Source organism: Mustela nivalis (assembly GCF_964662115.1).
Source record: "Mustela nivalis genome assembly, chromosome: 12".
Lineage (NCBI taxonomy): Eukaryota > Metazoa > Chordata > Mammalia > Carnivora > Mustelidae > Mustela > Mustela nivalis.
This window is the reverse complement of record NC_139031.1, coordinates 32,292,662-32,314,181: the sequence shown is the minus strand read 5'-3', so window position 1 is coordinate 32,314,181 and position 21,520 is coordinate 32,292,662. Positions and strand designations below refer to the sequence as shown.

The 21,520-nt window shown below is 36.1% G+C and overlaps 1 protein-coding gene across 1 annotated transcript in view; it reads right to left on the bottom strand.

Moving 5' to 3' along the window:
• Positions 1-21,520, bottom strand: part of LOC309845795 (uncharacterized protein) — a gene marked incomplete at its 5' end in the record, with an annotated part of 286,217 nt that overhangs the window by 90,067 nt on the left and 174,630 nt on the right. The window lies entirely within an intron of this gene.

Sequence of the window (21,520 nt, the reverse complement as noted above, 5' to 3'; positions counted from 1 at the left end):
TTTGTGTGTCCAGGGTTAGAAATCAACTCTAGGCAGAAAGCCAGGAAGATTGCAGGGTTCATAGTTACTTTCTTTCTCACAAGGATCACAGTCTCATGCTGCTTATTCCCCAATCACTAAAAACATCTATTTCATTCTTTTGTTCAGTTGTCTAATTGTTTATTATGGGAAATTAAAGCTGGTCTTTGACAATGTTTTTTAACAGAGTGCTGGCACAAGATTTATTCCTGGGTGGGACCATACAATGAGTATAGTCATTATATAATGATTTAGTCCACAGACTAAATGGAGTTTATATGGCAACTTCTTTTAGAAATTGCTACCTGAAGCAATGTGTTGTAATTCAATGTTTCAACAAAGACATTCACCATCATGTTAGAACTGGTTGTGGACAGTCACCTCTGTCCTGACTCAAAGAGTCAGCTCAAAAGCCCCATACATCCCAGGCAACAAATAGAACAATTTAAAATTAATCTAATTAGTTTAAAAGTCATTTTATAATACATGCATTATTCTAAAGAAATTAATAACATATAGGTTTTAAACATACACATAAAGTTCTTATTAATATTAAACAAATTATCATTTTGTTTCACCAGGATGCATCTATACATACATACATACCCAAATTGAATGTTAACCTATTCAAAGTGTTCTCCAATTATTTCTAATGCTCCCAAATGGTTACCACTCATATTTCCATTTGAACAATCTTCTTTAGCTATAGTCACCTAATGCCACCCAATATCCTCTCTCCCCCATTTCACTGAGTCTCACTGAAGAAACCTATAATTGTCCCCACTGATGGTGCCCACCAACCCAAAATCTATGTCAAGTGTGTTGAATCCTGAAGCTGTTAAAGCCATTAAACTTAAGGATATCAAAGCAAGACTGCAATCCATAAAGAATCAAGAAGAATGGGTCCTAAAGTTGCTCCAGTAGTTACAGAATTTTACAAGGTCTTTTAAGAAAATAGTTCTTCCAACTTCTAGCCTTTCCCTTCTAATCCAAAGGCCCCACTCCAGTCCAAAAAGCCAGGCTAGGAACATATGCCATGCCATCCTTTCCATTCTCTAGCTTGCCCCATTCCCTATGATACCTTCCTAAAATGAAACTCAGAGTCTGGCAGCAAAAAAGAAGCTTCATGCATACAACAGATTATAGACACACTGATGTGTGTGCACGTGTGTGTGTGTGTGTGTGTGTGTGTGTGTGTGTGTGTTGAATGGGAAGTGGGAGGGGAGCTATTGATGTTTTATATTCCAAAATACTTGCATCCCAATCCAAAAACAGTGAAAACCACCCTTTTATAGGGCATTAAACACTCAATGAAATTTCAGAGGGCATCAAAATGGTGCCTATATATTTTACATTTCATAATGTATTTCCTCTTTTAAATCCCTTTAAAATTTCCTCTTTTAAATCCCTTTAAAATTTTCAAAACTCCAAGGGTTCTAAAATATCCTAAAACGATTACCATTTTAATCATTAGAGTTAGCAATTTAGATGTTTATTTAATATTTTAATACAGTAATTATAATGAGTTACAGAACGCATAAGTTTAGAAATCAACAAAAATGTAGAAAATATGTTAGAATATGTTAGGTATGTGTTAAATATGTTAAATGTTATCCACTTTATGTGTTAAATATGTTAAATACTTCTCTACTTTAATTATTGGCATTATAGACAGCAAATTCTAATGTTTATAATTAAGGTACATAAATACCAAAATCTACAATGCTATGTAAAATATGAAAAACATATAATATCTTTTTTGCAAAGCACTTACACTGCTTACAAAAAATTTACAATCCCTAAGAAGATTCTTTTTTTTTTAAATATTTTTATTTATTTGACAGATCACAAGTAGGCAGAGAGGCAGGCAGACAGAGAGAGGAGGAGGAGGCAGGCTCCCTGCTGAGCAGATAGCCTGATGTGAGGCTCAATCCCAGGACCCTGGGATCATGACCTGAGCTGAAGGCAGAGGCTTTAACTACTGAGCCACCCAGGCGCCCCCCTAAGAAGATTCTTAATAAACCTCCTGTTAATGTTAGTCATGATTTGGTAAATAGTAACTCCCATGCATTCCACAGATTTAAATAAATCAAGAAAATGAAAATATATGATAATACATTTTCTCCTAAATGTAAGTAAATTTAATATATTCACATTAAAAAAAAAATTAATTTAATTGGTAAGATCAGGTTATAACAGAAAAAGTCATTACACAATGACTCTAAGATCACTGCAGATCTGGGAGACCACCACGTAAATTCTGGGGCATGAATTTGTCTTATAAAATCATTTATCACAAGGTCAAATCACGATGTTGTAGCCCTGAAACCAATGAAAGATTTTGTGTCAACTGTACTTTAATTTTTAAAAATCCATTTATCACAACCCTAGAGTATATAATTGCCACAAAGTTACGTGATCAAAACTGCTTTTGCAAATTGTTTGAAGTTACTCTTTTGTGTGGAGGGTAGGGGGCAGGGGTGGTGTAAGACATGCATATATGTCAACAAAATATATAAGATATATATTGATTTTTAGACTATAACTGAGTAAGGACAAGTGAATGTTAACAGGTCTTTTAAAAAATATAAAGAAAACAAAATAGTTCCATTAACTTTTCAGAATTTTCTTTACCAAGTCTCCACCTATCTCTTTTCTCCTACTACTGGGGTAGATCAGTGATCTGTTCTTTTAATTCTCTTTGATGCCCCTTCTCCAAATTCTAATAGCACATACCATCAAACATTCTTTTTTTTTTAATATTTTTATTTATTTATTTGACACAGAGAGAGATCACAAGCAGGCAGAGAGGCAGGCAGGGGGGAGGGGAGCAGGCTCCCTGCTGAGCAGAGAGTCTGATGCAGGACTCGATCCCAGGACCCTGGGATCATGACCTGAGCCGAAGGCAGCGGCTTAACCCTCTGACCCACCCAGGTGCCCCCATCAACCATTCTTAAGTGCACATTTCCACACTGAAAAGAATCTAAAGATTCAAAGTCTATATAATTAAGAATATTCTGTATCCATTGCTTAAGTAACTTCACTCAGCATAAACCATATGAGCACCTCTTCCTATCATTCTCTACTTCACTTATTTCAACCCCAGAAGACTGGCTTCTCCTTGGCACATGCTTCCAGATTATCATTCTTCCTTACTAATTTACTATTTCTCTATCCACTTCTCAAGATCAGTTGGCTAGATTAAACCCGGTTTGCCTCATCCCATTGACAATGGAATTTGGAATATATTCACCAAAATGCACCACTCAGATCTCCTGTCCCAAGGAGCATAATTGACAGGTGGCCCTAGCTGCTGCTCTCTCTATCCATACCCTATTCCTGCTGATACCACACTTTCCCACTGGTTGTCCACAGCCAGTAACTGAGCATGGAGATGCTGAAGCCAACCCAAAATTTCTTCTAACTTCACTGCAGTCTGAGCCTCTTTCTAACCAACTCTTCTTCCTTTCCTCTTTATTTTACATTGCACCATGATCTGACGATTCTCCCAACCACCTACAGGCTTCCTTCCCTTTTCCTCTCACCAGGTGTTCCCCCAAGAAATCTCCAGCACATCCATTATATAATCCCATTTTGGTGTCTGTTCTGCAGAAGACTCAATTTGGTGCACCTCCAGCTCCATAGTCAGCCTATCTCTCTGAGTTCCTCCCCATCAAGTGGGCCCAAAATAAGCCCAGTGTGTGAACTCGCAGAGTTTCTTATTACCAAGTGATTATGACATAAGGAACACAAGCAATTTACACACTTTACACACATGAAGTACCCTAACATTAAAAAGTGTGTAGATACTCGAAGAACGTGGATTCTATTCACTTGCCTCCCAAAGCTGTACACACTAACCTGAGATTCTCAGAACAAACTGAAATTTATTCAAGGAACATTAATGACTTCACACTGAGTATTTAACCCTATGCTAGATTTGAAAAATTTGAAGATCAATAAGGTATGGTTGCTGTCGTCAAGGAATTCATGGCTTGTTTGTAATAAAAGATTACCTTTAGGGGCACCTGGGTGGCTCAGTGGGCTAAGCTGCTGCCTTCAGCTCAGGTGATGATCTCAGGGTCCTGGGATTGAGTCCCACGTTGGGCTCTCTGCTCAGCAAGGAGCCTGCTTCCTCCTCCTCTCTCTCTGCCTGCCTCTCTGCCTACTTGTGATCTCTCTCTCTCTGTGTCAGATAAATAGGTTTTTAAAAGAAAAAAAAAGATAACCTTTAGAATGTGCTATAAAGTTTACAAAGCAATTTAGATATTTTCCTTACTTGTGCCTCATGAATTCCTTTTAACATAATAAAAGATTACTACCTTTATTTTCATGTCATAGTTGAGACGTGGAACATTTACTGTGTTTCAGGTTCTATTCTAGTTCCTGAGGACGGGACATTGAACAAAGTAGATAAAAATCCCTGCCCTTGTAGACCTTGAATTCTGTGTGGAACTCACAGAACTAGAGTATTTGAGCTGGGACTCAAACACAGCTCTTCTTATAACACCATGTATAGCTCTCTAAAATATGCTGAGCAGAAGAAGCCATACAAAAAGAGCATATCCTAATAGGATTCCATTTATATAAGGTTCAAGTATTGGCCAAATTAAAAAGAATTTTTAAAAAATCAGCCAAACTAATCTATGGCGATAGAAATTGGAACTGTCATTTCCTCATCAGGGTGGGTGGGGTTGAATAGAGACTAACTGAAAAGGGGCACAGGGGAACATTCTATAATAATAGCAATGTTCTTCGTCATGATTAGAGTGATGATTACCCAAGTGTACACATATGTCAGGATCCATCAAACTCCACAATTGAGATCTGTGCATCTTATCACATGTAATTATGTCTGAAAAAAAAAATAAATGATCCTACAAACTCCTATTTTCATAATCACACTTTCTCATCATTTATTAAGAGCTCCAAAGGCTTCTACCTATTTTTTTTCCCTCTTTGACAGGTAAGACAGAAGTAAAACAGAATCCTAGCAATTTAGCCTCCCCTCTTGCAATGCTTAACTGGCCTACATTCTCCCACTAGAAGGCAGATAATGTCACTTTTGTTGATCATCTTGCATCAAATTGAGCTTTAAGCCGTCCATGCCCTTCACTACATTTATATTTTGCCTCTAACCATTTTCAAAAGCTTTGTTTTGTTTTTGTCTCTAACTTTTATAACACTTGTTTCATTTCTCTTTAATTACACCTTTTTTGTTGTTCCATTTGACACAGACATGCTTGCTTAGTACCACAGTTCAATGGGCAACAAACATTGGTTTATTTAGGTTTTTCCTCCTTTCCATTCCAACTATGACATTTCATTGTGTCTAGCTATTTCTACTCAATTAGTCATACTTAGCTTCTTCCTATAACCTGCCTTCCAAGTAAACAGCTGCTTTGCCTTTAATGATCCAAGGTGTGCATTAAGGTCCCCTTATTCCAGATTACAAGCTTAGTTTGAAATAAGACCAGAAAGGTATTTCCCTCAATATGTATACTCTCTTCTGAAAAGTGAGAAATTTAGGAGATACTCTGCTTTTAACAGACTCTTACACAACTTGTCCAAACAATTAATGCTCCTGCTTCTCAACTATATCTTGCCTCAATGTCACAATTATTTACTTCTTCCCACTGAACAAGAGAGCTGGAATATACATCCTTACACACTTACCATTTGCTTCCCTTTCCTTCTATGGGGAGAGAATATGCCAATATTCACATAACTGAAGAGATTTCTTAACACTCAGTTTCTTTCACTTCTCTTAAATCATTTTCTTCTAAAGAAAATGTTAGAAAGTACCATACATTTATTCAACAGCAAATAAATTTATCATGTAATCACTGTCCCTATTTGAAGAATATCTATAGAAATCATGTTTCCCTACTTTTTATTTCTTTTAAAAGTAACTATTTGTAACTGTTTAAATGCTAGAATAGTGTTAAACATCTATGGAGTTATACAGGTTCTGAATCAAGTTAAATATAGTTTTGAATTATATAGTTTTGACACTATGGCATAAAACTTGGAAGTAATATAGATACAGGATCTGTTTCTAATCACTTTGAAATAAAGCCTATCTTTTTAAATTAAAATTAACAACCGATATTGAGAATTGTATTTATATAATCTATTAATATGCTTATGTGTATGTATGTATGTATGAATGTATAAACACATATAAATATATATACATATACATAAATAATTTCTTAGGTGTGTCACTAATGTTTGAAAAGATGGAGAGGAAAAGTCCATTAGAAGAAAGAAATTTTGCTATTTAGTGAAAACAGCAGAGTTCCCAGAGAATGAAACAGAATGATTCATTTCCTTGTCTGTCAATCCTCTTATCAGTTCATGCTATGTCTTCCTTAAAAGGTTTATTGCCCCTGTAACTTCCCAGGGTCCTAGCTCCCAGATAAGAAATGTGTATATGTTGTGTGGAGGGCAGTAACTTTAGGACCTGTAGACCCCTTGTCTTAGTCAGTCTGGGCTACCATAACAAAACACCATAGACTGGGGAACCTTAACAATAAACATTTATTTTCTCACAGTTGAAGAGGCTGGGAAGCCCAAGGATAGAGTTCTAGCATTGTCAAGTTCATGATAAAGGCACTGGTCTTGGCTTGCAGATAGCAGCCTTCTCACTGTACCCTCACTTAGCAAGGTGTCTCTTCTTGGAGTTTCTTCCTCTTTTTATAAGGGTACTAATCCCATCATGGGGGCTCCACCCTCATGACCCTGTCGAAATACAGTTACCTACCCCAAAGGCCTTATCTCCTAATACCATCTCATTGGTGATTAAGATTTCAACAAGAATTTTGAAGGAAAACACAAACATTCAGTTCACCACACCCCTCAATTCTTTTAGAAATCTATAAGCAATTGAGCTATAAGACATAACTTTCTCTTGCCCTGACAACCTCTTATAGTACTAGTATATTGTTTTTCTCAGCATGCTGGATATTCTCCACGTGCTCTTCAGATAGGCTCTCTATTCTCCCCTGCCCTGGCCTGTGTCCCAGAGAGCTGGCCTTATGGACTGCACCTAGAGTGCCCCTGCCTTTTGTTTTCTAGCTCAGTTTGGCCAGTTGGAGGCACTTGTAGAAGATCAAAGGATGGGAGGAGAATGAACCTGGGCTTTTCCCCCCCAAAACCTACCAACAGCTATATTTGTCTTCCAAAGTCTACACTATCCGATGGCTTCTGGGTTCTGGTTAGTAACCCTTTCTTCCCACCCTTCAGGGCTGTTTGGCAATGGCACCCACTGTTGGTAAGGTTCCCCTTCCTCACCTCATACCCTTGAAAACAGTCTCTTAAAATTCGTACAGATTACCTGTCTCCTTTCTCCATTTTATCAAAGATCTTCTCCTATTAGCCTAATTTTTCACGAGCTTGGACCTCAGAGGGAGCAGGGTTAAGTGCCAAACTATGAGAAGTTTAAAGGCAGGAAAAACCCATTCTGCAACATGGAGAAGTTGTATGAGTGATAAACCCAAGTCACACTATAAACAGAAACCTATATATGGATGGACATTGTCAAGAGTAAAAAATTGACCATATTTGGCTTGAAAAGAGAAAATCTTACCTTCAGTTGACACTGTACTTCTCACTGCCAAATCAAACACTGCAATACACTTACCAACTTGTAACCCTCTTATAATATTTAAATGTAACCACTTTTCTGAAATTTTATCTACTATAATTTAGATATAACTAGGTTTTTCTTTTAACCTGACAGTATTTTTAAATTCTTTCAATATATTGATCAAAAACCAACCAAACAAACAAAATCCTAATCCTAAAAATCCTAATCCAAATCTTAAAAAATGATGATAACCACTCTGAGGGGAAAGATCAAAGGCCTTCTGTGAAGGTCTTGAAAAGCAGGCTTGGTTCACATCTCACTGGAATCATTCAGGAGCATCTTCTGGGATGAATTCCAGAAGCAGAATGTGCTTAGAGACTGGACAGCTGCTGTTCATTTGCTTTCCCACCATCGCCCAACACCATATTTTTCAGATAAAATCAGAATCAAAATTAATCTAATGGATAGCATCAGAGAGGAAAGTCATTTACAAAAGCAAAGCCTGTGCAATTGGAAAATATCCTTCCTTGGTCCATAACAATGTTCTTCACTTCATTATTTTTTTCTACAATATCCCCTGAAAAAGTTTGAAAAAAGTATGCACCCTTTTGTACATTTCCAGGTTGATATATAAAATGTCCTCCCTACCACTGTTTAACTCCAAAGAATGTAATTTCCAGAATATTATAAATATTAACATTACTGGTTTAAATATAGCCAATGGAATAGAAATATCACATCAATTTGATACCATCATGTTATTTTTTTAATGTATGAGCAAATACATTTTAATGTATTAGCAATTTTAACGTATGAGCAAATACAAGCTTCTCTTTAATTGTCAAAAATCTGACTTAGTCCTTTATCTTCTTGAAACAGTTATTCCAAGTGACTTCCACTATACTATCTACAGAATAAGATTTTGAGGTAATTTTTTGCTTTTTCGTTTTTTATGCTGTCTATGAACCATGAAGACTTCACCAAACACTGAATCTGCTGGTACCATGATCCTGGATTTCCCAGCCTCTGGAACTGTGAGAAATAAATGTTTGTTTTTATAAGCCACCCCATTCTATGGTATTTTTTTTATACTTTCCCAAATGAGATACCACTTACCATCACTCACATGACTATATTCAAAAAGATAACTAATAACAAGCAATGATGAGAATGTGGAAAACTGGAACCCTCATAAACTGCTGGTAAAAGTATAAAATGGTGCAATCACTTTAGGATACATTTTGGCAGCTCCTCTAAAGACTAAACATAGAAGTACAAAATGACCCAGCAATTCCACCTCTAGGATTCAAGAGAAATGAAAACATGTCTCTAAAAAGACCTATAGACAAATGTTCACAGGAGCATTATTCACCAAAACCAAAAAGTAGAAACAACCCAAAAGTCCAACTACTAAAGTTCGAGAGATAACATTATTAAAAGGAAATATTACTCATCCACCAAAAGGAATGAAGTACAATTCATAATGCAATACTGATAACCTTAGAAGTATTGTGCTGACATGAAAAAATACTCCATGTCACTTGCCATCAGGGAAATACAAATCAAAACCACAATAAGATACCACCTCACACCAGTTAGAATGGCTAAAATTAACAAGACAGGGGACAACAAATGTTGGCAAAGATGTGGAGAAAGGGGAACCCTCTTACACTGTTGGTCAGAATGCAAGCTGGTACAGCTACTCTGGAAAGCAGTATGGAGGTTCCTCAAGAAATTAAAAATAGAGCTACCCTACAGCTCAGCAATTGCACTACTGGGTATCTACCCAAAGATACAGATGTAGTGAAAGGAAGGGGAACATGCACCACAGTGTTCAGAGCAGCAATGTCCACGAAAGCCAAACTGTGGAACGAGCCAAGATGTCCATCAACAGATGAATGGATAAAGAAGATGTTGTTCATATATACAATGGAATATTACTCAGCCATCAGAAAGGATGAATACCTACCACTTACAATAACACATACGGAACTGGAGGGTATTATGCTAAGTGAAATAAGTCAATCAGAGAAAAACAATTATCACATGATTTCATTCATGTGTGGAATATAAGTAATAGCCCAAAGGATCATAAGGGAAGGGAGGGAAAACTGAATGGGAAAAAATCAGAGAAGGAGATAAACCATGAGAGACTCTCAATTTTGGGAAACACACTGAGGGTTGCAGAAGGGAGGTGGGTGGGGGGATGGGTAATTGGGTGATGGGCATTAAAGAGGGCACGTGATGTGATGAGCACTGAGTGTTATATTCAACTCACAAATCATTGAACACTAGGTCAAAACTAATGTAATATACACTGGCTACTTGAATTTAAATAAAAAATAAAATAAAATCTAATAATTTAAGAAGTATATGAAAAAAGAAATAGTGTGCTGACAGAAGCAATCACAAAAGACGAGATATTGCATGCATTCATTTATATGAAATGCTCAGGACAGGCAAATCTACAGAGATAAAAAATAGATCAGTGGTTGCCTGGGGAAGTGGGGTGGGGGGAATGGAGGGATTAAGAGATAATAGCTAATGTGTAGTTTCTTTTGAGGGTGATGAAAATGTTCTAAAATTGATTGTGGAGATGACTGCATGTTCTGTGAATACACCAAAAACCAATGAATTGTGCATTTAAAATTTGTAAATTGTATGGTATGTGAATTATAGCTCAGTAAATCTGTTGTTTAAAAAAAAAAAAAGAAACCCAAAAATAACCTGAATTTTTTTCCGTATGGTTCCATCTTCCATTTAGACCATTCTTCCAAAGACAGCAAAGTACACACATTTCTTTCTACTCTTTTAGTGCAGTGCTTTCTGATGTACTTCAGAGCTATTAGGGACCAAACCAGCAGCCATGTGGGTGGCCCCTTCCCTTGCCAGTGCTCAGGGTCAGTCCACTGGCTCATCCCCCTTTGGAAAGGCATGAGCCACTCCCATTGACTTGGAACATTGTCCACCTGCTTTCCCTTCTTTCCTTTGTTGTTGAAGAACTAGCAAAGCCCTAACTTTTAAGCTCCAAATGTTTTAGGATTAGTTCTAGTTCCCTCACGCTATTAATCAAAGAAGGCAGTGGAAAATAATTCTCAATAATAGTTGGCCCATGATTTCCTTTTAATTTGCCTTCAAAATAATTTATGTGCTTTTTTCACAAACTGAAATTATCTATTTCATTTTGGATATACTATCAGCACTCCCAGAACATAATGCTCTCACTGAATAAGGAGTTTAAAGAAAGCTATCTGAGGCATTTCTAGCATTCAGGGAAAAGCCACTGCAGAATTAAACCTTTGTTTTAGAATAACCAAAAACTATTTAATACATATGCAGATTATGAGGTTGGTGATTTTATTCTTTAGCTGATTCCAGAACTATAATTGATACTTGTATCAAAAAAATAATGAGGGGCGCCTGGGTGGCTCAGTGGATTAAAGCCTCTGCCTTCAGCTCAGGTCATGATCCCAGGGCCCTGGGAGCCCGCATTGGGCTCTCTGCTCAGCGGGAAGCCTGCTTCCTCCCTCTTTTTCTCTGCTTGCCTCTCTGCCTACTTGTGATCTCTGTCTATCAAATAAATTTTAAAAATCTTCAAAAAAAATAAATAATGAGCATATTCTACAAACAAACACACCTTAAATGTTTTACTGAAAGGTTTTTTCCAAACCAATGTAATATCTATCTCAAGCCTAAGGCCAAAGTTAATTAATTCTCCACCCATTTCCTTGAAAAAGGCAGGAAGAACGTGGACATGCTGGAAAAAGTCCTGGACCAAAACTGAAGAAACAAGTTTATGTCCTGGACCTAACATTTAATAACAGTGGAAACTCTCAACTCTATATACTTCAAACCTCAGTTTCTTCGTCTCTAATAATAATTGGTTTGCCTAACTCACAGGACAGTTCTTTTTTTTTTTTTTAATATTTATTTAGTTATTTTTATTTATTAGAGAGATTGAGAGAGAGCACAAGTGGGCAGAGAGGCAGACAAGGAGAGAGGGGGAAGAAGCCTCCCTGCTGAGCAGAGACCCCGATGCGGGGCTCGATCCCAGGACCCTGAGATCATGACCAGAGCTGAAGGCAGAGGCTCAACCCACTGAGCCACCCAGGCGCCCCTCACAGGACAGTTCTTAGCAGCAAATGTAAAATGTATTTGGAGAAAAATGTAAACCACATACACAATATTAAGAATAATGAGTTGGGTGAGAGAATTAAACTTATTCAGTATGAAGTCACCTCCCTTCCCTTTGGTTACCTTGTTTTCTGCAAGCATTGACCCTCTGAAGAGATATTAAGTAGCATTTCTGGTATGGCAGAATTTAACACTTCCTGAGGCATTTTGTTTCATGCTTATGTCATTACCATTTTACAATGAAGAACCCAAGAATAAGAGAGGTCAAGTAACAACCAAAGTAATACAACTAATGATTTTTAGGAAAGGAATTAAAAACTTAACCTTAAACTCGTGTTTTTTTCTACTACATGATACTTTCAGGGAAAATTCTCTTTTCCCCAACTTCTTGAATAGCTCTAATCAACTTTAAGGCATCCCAAATTACAAATTACCCCATCCATAGCCCTGGAAATGGAGAAAGATGGTCTGAAGACTGTTGTCAAGCTCAGTGACAATAGGTTTTAATTTCCCTGGAACAGTCTCTGTCTACACTGGTTATCCTAATGTAATTATCAACAGTGCCCTAGTTGTACTCCCTGAAATGTTTTAGTTTGGACCTGAGATGTTAACATTGGCTATACAATGTTAGGTTAATCAGAATCATCAAGGAAATAGATCAGTACTTCTCAACTGTCATCACTAGATATCAAAATTATAGATATTAAAATGTATTAAAATAAATTTATATATATATATATATATTTCAAGTTGTATGCAGTTAAAAGGGACAGAAAAGATAAGAGAAAAAGAGAAGTCATCAGCATATAAAAGAACTGCCATACTGAATATCTCATAATATTCAGAAAAAAAAAAATTCACTCATTCCTAATCAGATATTTTAAAAGACAGCTTGTAAAGCAAGATGTAACCTGTAACACTTGATATATCCATTCCCAGAAAGCAAGCAGAATCGAGAAGAATGTATTTTCTACTCTCTGAAGAGCTAGATTGATTTTGTTGACCATTTCGTGTTCCTATGAGTGTGTCTTCCAGTGATACACCTTTTGGGTAAAATAGCAGTCTCAAACCAGAACTCGATTTTCCTTTTCACCCCCCTCCTGAATGTAGAAAGCCAACAGGGTCTGTCACCTTTCACTCCTGACATTGCCAACCTTAATATTTTCTTATATTCCTATTGAATTAACAAATTCGTGGAAAGGATGTAGAGCAATTAGAATTTTCACTTGCTGCTGTTGAACATGTAAATTAGTAAAATCACTTTATAAAATGGAAATAACTACTATAAGTGAACACACATTTACCCTTTAACTCAGGGAACAATCTCTTAGCTATAAACCCAACAGAAATATGCATATATATGCACCAAAAGACTTATTCAGAAATGTTCATAGCAGTATTATTCATAGAACCCCTCAAAGGAAACAACCCACATACTCATCAACATTGGAGTAGATAAATGAATTGTGGTTTATTCATACAATGAAACACCACCCAGCAATGAAGAGATGAAATGAAAATGACAGAACTATTCCTCCCTACAAATGGATGCATCTCACAGTCATGTTTAATGAGATGAATTAGACTTTTAAAAAGTATTATGTATTATGCCTTTTATATGAAATTTATAACAAGCAAGTCTAATTAATATATTATGTTAGCATTCAGAATCATAATTACTTTGGGGGAGGAGATGAGGGGGATACAGAGACTGGCATGTGACAGATTTCTGAGGTCTGGTAATCTATTTATTGATCTGAGTAGAAGTTATAGGGTGTGTTTTCCTTGTGATAAGTTGAGCTGATGCTTATAATTTGTTCACTTTGATATGTGTATATATGTTTTATACATATATATGACATATGTGTGTATTTATATACATATATATGTATATTCCCATGAATTTAATATTAATATTAATGTGTATACATATATACATATATATGTATATATATAATATAACACTTTAACAAAAATATATATATTCTTTGGCTTTGTGTGGAGAAAATAATTTTGGGGAGAAGAATGGAAGCAGAGTCAAACATGGAGCCTACTGAGATGATTCATGTTGAGATGTTAATTTAGACCAAGGAGAGGAAATAAAAATGAAAGAAGGTGAAAGCACTGGGTTTGGAGGTAGAACTAACCAGTTTGATTGGGAAAGAAGCAATGAGGGAAATGGAAGAATTCAAGTTGACTCTTAGGCTTTGAGTTTGACCAACTATGTGATGAGAATGACCAATGGTAGAAATCAAGAGCTAAGTTTTGGACATAAAAAGTTTGAGATGTCTAAGTTATGAGCAGGACATATAAACTTGAAGTTTAGGAACAGGCTTCCAATCATCAGCATATAGATGATATTGATAGCCATTACACTGAAATGCCTTACAACTAACTCAGTTCTCAACATGCCTTATTCAAAATTCTACTGGTGACTATGAGTAAAGATCTAAACAAAAACACAGACTAACAATAAAGCAATACATTGAAAACTGTCAAAAACAAGAAAAGAAACTCAAAGCCTGATAAATTTTAATAGGAATAATATAGTCATCCTGTTAAGGTCAAATAATCAACTATTTCATATGAGCAGATGACCTAACCAAAATACAAAGGAATACAAAGGACTTAGAAAGTTTACTATCCAATGGTATTAGTCTGAATCAGCAACAGGATACAGCATTCAAAGAATCAGTCTAGAGATCAATACACAGAAGGCAATATAGCATGCTTGCTTTACCACATACTGCTGAGACCCCAGACCAAGTGTTACACTTTATGTGTAATTCTGAGTAAGAAACAGGATCAGAAAAAATATACAGTGGAAAAAAGACAGTCTCTTCAATAAATGGTACTGGGAAAACTGGACAGCTATATGTAGAAGAATGAAACTCGACCATTCTCTTACACCGTACACAAAGATAAACTTGAAATGGATAAAAGACCTCAACGTGAGACAGGAATCCATCAGAATCCTAGAGGAGAACATAGGCAGTAACCTCTTCGATATCAGCCACAGCAACTTCTTTCAAGATATGTCTCCAAAGGCAAAGGAAACAAAAGCAAAAATGAACTTTTGGGACTTCATCAAGATCAAAAGCTTCTGCACAGCAAAGGAAACAGTCAACAAAACAATGAGGCAACCCACGGAATGGGAGAAGATATTTGCAAATGACAGTACAGACAAAAGTCTAATATCCAGGATCTATAAAGAACTTCTCAAACTCAACACACACAAAACAGATAATCATATCAAAAAATGGGCAGAAGACATGAACAGACACTTCTCCAATGAAGACATACAAATGCCTATCAGACACATGAAAAAATGTTCATCATCACTAGCCCTCAGGGAGATTCAAATTAAAACCACATTGAGATACCACCTTACACCAGTTAGAATGGCCAAAATTAGCAAGACAGGAAACAACATGTGTTGGAGAGGATGTGGAGAAAGGGGAACCCTCTTACACAGTTGGTGGGAATGCAAGTTGGTGCAGCCTCTTTGGAGAACAGTGTGGAGATTCCTCAAGAAATTAAAAATAGAGCTTCCCTATGACCCTGCAATTGCACTACTGGGTATTTACCCCCAAAGATACAGATGTCGTGAAAAGAAGGGCCATCTGTACCCCAATGTTTATAGCAGCAATGGCCACGGTTGCCAAACTGTGGAAAGAACCAAGATGCCTTTCAACAGACGAATGGATAAGGAAGATGTGGTCCATATATACTATGGAGTATTATGCCTCCATCAGAGAGAATGAATACCCAACTTTTGTAGCAACATGGACGGGACTGGAAGAGATTATGCTGAGTGAAATAAGTCAAGCAGAGAGAGTCAATTATCATATGGTTTCACTTATTTGTGGAGCATAACAAATACCATGGAGGACAAGGGGAGATGGAGAGGAGAAGGGAGTTGAGGGAAATTAGAAGGGGAGGTGAACCATGATAGACTATGGACTCTGAAAAACAATCTGAGGGTTTTGAAGAGGCAGGGGGTGGGACATTGGGGGAGCCAGGTGGTGGGTATTATGGAGGGCACATATGGCATGGAGCACTGGGTGTGGTGCATAAATAATGAATACTGTTATGCTGAAAAGAAATTAATAAAAAAAAAGAAAGAAAAGAAACAGGATCAGAGAAAAAAAATTAGAAGAAACATTTGGGAACAGTGACACGTAAAGAACAATTGCAGGAAGTGAATCTGTTCACTTAGAAAGGGGATTTAATAGCAACAGGGGCTGGTGTTTAAAAACTACTTTCAAACACTTCAAGAGCTGACATTTCATACTATTGTTTTAACTGTAGAAGGCAGAAAATGATATGGTTGGATAGACAGTTGGAAGGAAGGAGAAAGATAAGTAGAAAAGAAGGAAGAATTTCAGATAGATGATTCTGGAACAAATAATGAAGAATTTTATAGCAACCTTATTTAGCACCATTGCTTACAATCTGTAAGATCAATTAAGAAGATTCATTAATAGGTGAACATTGGTCTAGAACCTATAAGTTTTTTCCAACCCTGAGATTAATGAGCAAGACTGTGTGACTGGGGAAAATAACATTTTGGAAAAGAAGAGAGCAAGAAAGCAAGAAAGAGAGGAGGAAAAAAGAAACAGTTCCATCATGGAAACACTTTTTCTGGTAGGAAAAAACAAACCAAGAAGAAAACACCAAAGAAACTTAGAAGAAGGTAAGATCCATGGCACAAGTATAGGCCTCTAAAGGACGTTCTAATATCCTTAAACATCTCCCTACACCTAAAAGGAACTTCCCTGCATTTTATTCTGCTCCTAACAGATAGTTGAACTCTGACAGATAATCAGAATCCTATAATTATAAACAATTTAAACTTAGCATTCATTTGTCACCTCTTGTGTCTTGTATTATGCTGTTTTGTTTTGTTTTGTTTTTTAATTAAAAAGACTTACAATACATACATGGTGAACTTGGATAAGCTTTTCCAAAGTGATAAAATAATAACTCCATTTTTTGGCCCAAACATTTAGCTATTTGTGTTCTACTCCTTCAGAAAATACTTTGCTTTCATAGTAAGAGTCTCCAGAACCAAGTAATTTGAGTAACATGCCCTTTACAGCAACATTCTGGAAATTCTACTATTTCCAAATAAAGTAGTGTGCAGTTTTTCAGGGCCACAGTGTTTTACTATCTAAGTTTATTTTCAGTGACATGTTTATCCAAGAGCTTCCAATGACCACAATAATTTTTAAAAAGGAAAAGGCATACTTGTTAGTAAAATTTGTAATTATGTGAATGTATGTAGACTGATAAGTGACAAGCAGAATCTTACATTCGTTCACTATTATTAAAGAGAAAATGTCATTCTATTTGAGAAATAATCGTTATCAGGTACCAAAAGTGAGATGGTGACATAAATACAGATGTTATAGGAAACAGTGCATATTTCAATGAAAAGTTTATTGTTTCTCTTGAGATTAGCATGATGAGAATGTTCTGAATGCTCTGAAGGATTCCTATCTTTTTAAGAAAATGCAAACATCCATTAAAATTGCTTTTGAAATCAGACATTTATTCACTTACTAATTGTTTAACTAGAGAAAAATTACCTTATTCAGACACACAAGAATGCCAATGGTCCTATATATGATGTATTTAGTAGCATAGCTTCTTTAAAAAATAAATAAATAAAGTAACTTCTTTAATATCTACCTTTAAATGCAGTCCTCTCACTGCTCTAAACAAGGAACCTAGAAGTTAAAAAGCAATTGGCAGACAGAAGGTCTGTCTGGGCTTCAGTAGTCCAGAGAGAGTGGAAAAAGATACCTAAATTGCTTAATTTATTTTGTGCCTTTAAGTAGTATAAAAATCTGCCTTATAGTTTTGTGTAACCATAGAACAGAAATAGACAAATATTATTTTAGTAAACTTGGTAGAAACAAAATTCTTCCCACATATTTGATAGAAAAATATAATCTAAAAATTCTCCTGCCCAACCCCTTGGCAGCCTGCCAGTCTTCCATCTGTACCGTGCTGTTGGATTCCCCTTGCTCTTGATTCCCAGATGACTCTCGCGCTCATTAAAGGTCACCTCGCAGACATTAAAATGCTACTTTACAAGAATCAGGTAAAAGGTATTCTGTGTATTTGTCTTTATTCTTATATTGGAAATATGCACTAATATGAAACAAAACAAAACCAAATTTCCTTCCTCTTTTCTCTTGACTAATGTAGATAAGCTATATTTTTAAATTGGCATTTACTCCAAATGAAAATGAAATAACATTTGTAAAAAGAATTAGAGAATAAAACAAAGTCTTCAAATTAAGCTATACTTTTTCTGTCTAAAATAAAACCCCAAGTCAAGAAAACAACCTCCAGATCTGCTGTTTTAATAGTCAGTATTTCAATTCTTACTGTACACATTTCAGTTTGTATTTGGAAAACATGTAACCATTCATCTTTACAGAAATACGTTCCCATTTCAATATAGAGGAAGCTGTATTTATTAAGAGGTTAACTTGAAAGTTAGTGCTCACCAAAAGCTAATTAGCACCTATTTCATGTTCTAGAAAGATAAAATATCAAAGTCCTATGCACATGTCTTATTTATGTATACAGTATTCCAGAAATGAATGGGATACTTAAAAGATTAAACAGGAACATCCTTTACTTATGGAAAACAGGATAAAATAAATCTGAAATTAATTGTCATACATTGTTTTGAATAAGAACAGAATGACCTATCCTCTCAGCTCTAATCACGGATATAGACTTTTTAAGAGTTCATTTTTCCCTATGTCTAATAGTTAAGTATTTCCAAACAAAAGTTAATTCTGGAAATTCTTGTGTCTGAAGAGAGGTTTTTGGCCAGAGGAGGTACTATTTGAAACAGACAGATTAAGTTGGCACTAATTACAAACAAATGACTATATCTTAATACTAAACTAAAATTTCCCTGGTTTGCTGGTACAAGGCTAATTTTACTCAGAATGTAGACATAAAGACAAGTGATAGGTAAGAAAAAAAATTTAACAAGAGTTCATTAAATGCCATACAACTACCTGGCACCACCCCACAAGTTACTGAATAACGTTATTCAATAACAAATTATTGAATAACTTTAACAACAGGTATTTTTTTAATCTGTTCCTTTAAATTGTTTTGTGGGAGGCTGTCCTATGTATTGAGGAGGGGATAACTGGAGGGTGGGGAAGGAGAGAGGAGTAGATGAAAAGATACACTGATGAAGAAGGTATGGGGGACAGGGAGCTAGGACAGAAAGAGTTTATGGGAAGGCCACTATCTACAGAGAGAATAGGTCGTACAGGACTCTGGAGATCTTTCCAAATTCTCAGGCTTAGTCTTCGCTGTTAGTAAGCAAGGCTGGTTAGAGATGCTTAAGCAATTGTCTGGCTATTCACTAACAGATCCATGGACTTCTCTGTTAAGGGCATATAAAATTTGAAAAGCTATCCAGTTGCTGAAAAGCCTCAAAAATTACTAAACCTTACCAGCTGAGGGAATCAAGAAGTCCCAAATTTCCATTTATCTAGCTATAATTATTAAAACCATTCTGGCCCATATGAGGGAAGGGAAGGAGTTTGCAAGGTTGACAGGGCTTGGCAGTTGCTTCTTGTTGGTCTCTAAATGAGGTATAGGTATCCCTCAAATACTACCAGCATTGTATTGAAAAATCTGTAACTAAACAATGACAAGGGGTTATTCTGAAAACTTAAGAGAGCAAACAAGTATCCTTAAGTTTAATTTCAAAAATCCCTGGAATTTCTGATAAATTGGTGTTATAGTTCTGAGATTTATCCTCAACGTGGGTTTGTAAACGGACAGCTGGAGCTTAATTTTTCCTATTCACATGAAGAACTGTTTTAACAATGTCCTATCTAAGGGTTCTCAGCCTGGGAAAGGAGGGGAAAGATGATGTTGGCCCCCAAGGGACATTTGGCAATGTCTGGAAATGTTTTTGGTTGTCATAACTGGAGAGTGCTATTGGCAACTAGTGGACAGAGGGCAGAGATACTGCTAAACATCCAGCAAAGCACAAGACAGCTCCTCACAACAAAGAAGGATCCAACCCGAAATGTCAGTACTGTTGAGGTTGAGAAAACCTGGTCTACTCCAAATGTTTTAAATATTATTAACTCATAATACTATATGGTGAGTTTAAGGAGTCTTTATTATTTTCATTAGGAACCAATTTCACCATGGCAGTTTGAAAAACAGACCCTGCCCTAAAGTTATATGTAAGCTATACAGAAGGAAAAGATGACGCCTTTGTGATTTGTGAGAGAAAGAAAGAGAAATAAAGAGGGAGGGAGGGAGGGAGGGAGGAAAGAAAGGGAAAGAAAGGGGGGGGGATGGCTATTTTTATTCATAAAGATATTCAGATACAATTTTCAATGAACCAGAAAAATTATCTTTCTTAGACAATACACTGAGAAAAGTAAGGAACAAAATAATTATAAACTATCCTACTAGTCAATTATCAAGCTACTCATAAAAATTAATCAATTACCAATTCATTATTCCTTAACTATATTACTATGCCATCTGAAAATCAGCTCTCTACTAATCAATTATCAAGTTACTCATAAAAATTAATCAATTACCAATTCATTATTCCTTAAATATATTAATATGCCATCTGAAAATCAGCTCTCTTATCAGAAGCTGTTAACAGCTAGGAGAGGAGTATAACAGTATGTATTTATTATGAAATTTTTTAGTTCCCTTGGTTATACGGCAATTAAAAAAAAAAAAAAAAAGAAAGCTATGGAAGGAGTAACCCTGTGGTCTGGGAGATACTAGAGTGTGCTCGGCCATTTAGCTCTAACCCACTTCTTGTCTTCTCCATTTCCTGTTAGATTTCCCTTCCAGTTAGTAGGGACCATTTGCCTTGGTAATCACTCGTTTAAAGTCCTTCAGAACAGTAGCTAACATTTCCTAAGTATCTACTAATAAGATAAGTAAAATCATTTTTATAGCTCCTCTCAAAAAATCTTTGGTATTAAAATGATGAAATGAGCCAGAATTTCATCAACATAAGAACCTCACACAGATCAAACCGTGGGGGAGGTGCTCAGTAAAAATCTGTTAGCAAATGGGTGAGTGAATCCTTCTTTTTTTAAGCTCTATGGGAAATACAACAAACCTAGATGGGTTTCTTTTAGTTTAGGTTTCAGAGTAACATTTTCATAAATACCTATCATTTTACAAATGAATTTATAATCTAAGTTGTCCCATTAAGACAATGTTAATTTCTTCTGCCTTTTGGCCTCCTGGCCCTGCTGCCTGAAAAATGAGTCAATTACTTTTGATAACTATTGCAAATGTCTTACTAGTCCCACTGGCCATGTAAACGTGATCAGAGGACAAAGAAAGGAAAGAAGCTTAGCCAGATTTTCAGTCACTGCTTTAACTCACTCCAGCACTATGGAAATGACTTTCATCTTCAGCAATATCTTAAACTCTGGGATTATTGTAAGGAAAATAAACTTTTAAAAAATGCTATTTAGCTGTAAACGCATTTCTTTTCTGCTTCCTGGTAATCATTATTATGAATTTCATGAGGTATTAATGTCTTCTATTCCATTCACTATTTCACTTTGAAAAATGTTTTTTGGACAACAACTCTAGGAGAACCCCAAGACTCTCTAGAAGAGAATCAGTCTGTTTAGGGGAAAGGAGGAGGTAAAGAAGGATAGCAAAAGCAATAAGCAAAATGTCTAAGTCAGCACTTTGGAATGATTAAACATAAATAAAATGGGGAAAGTAAAG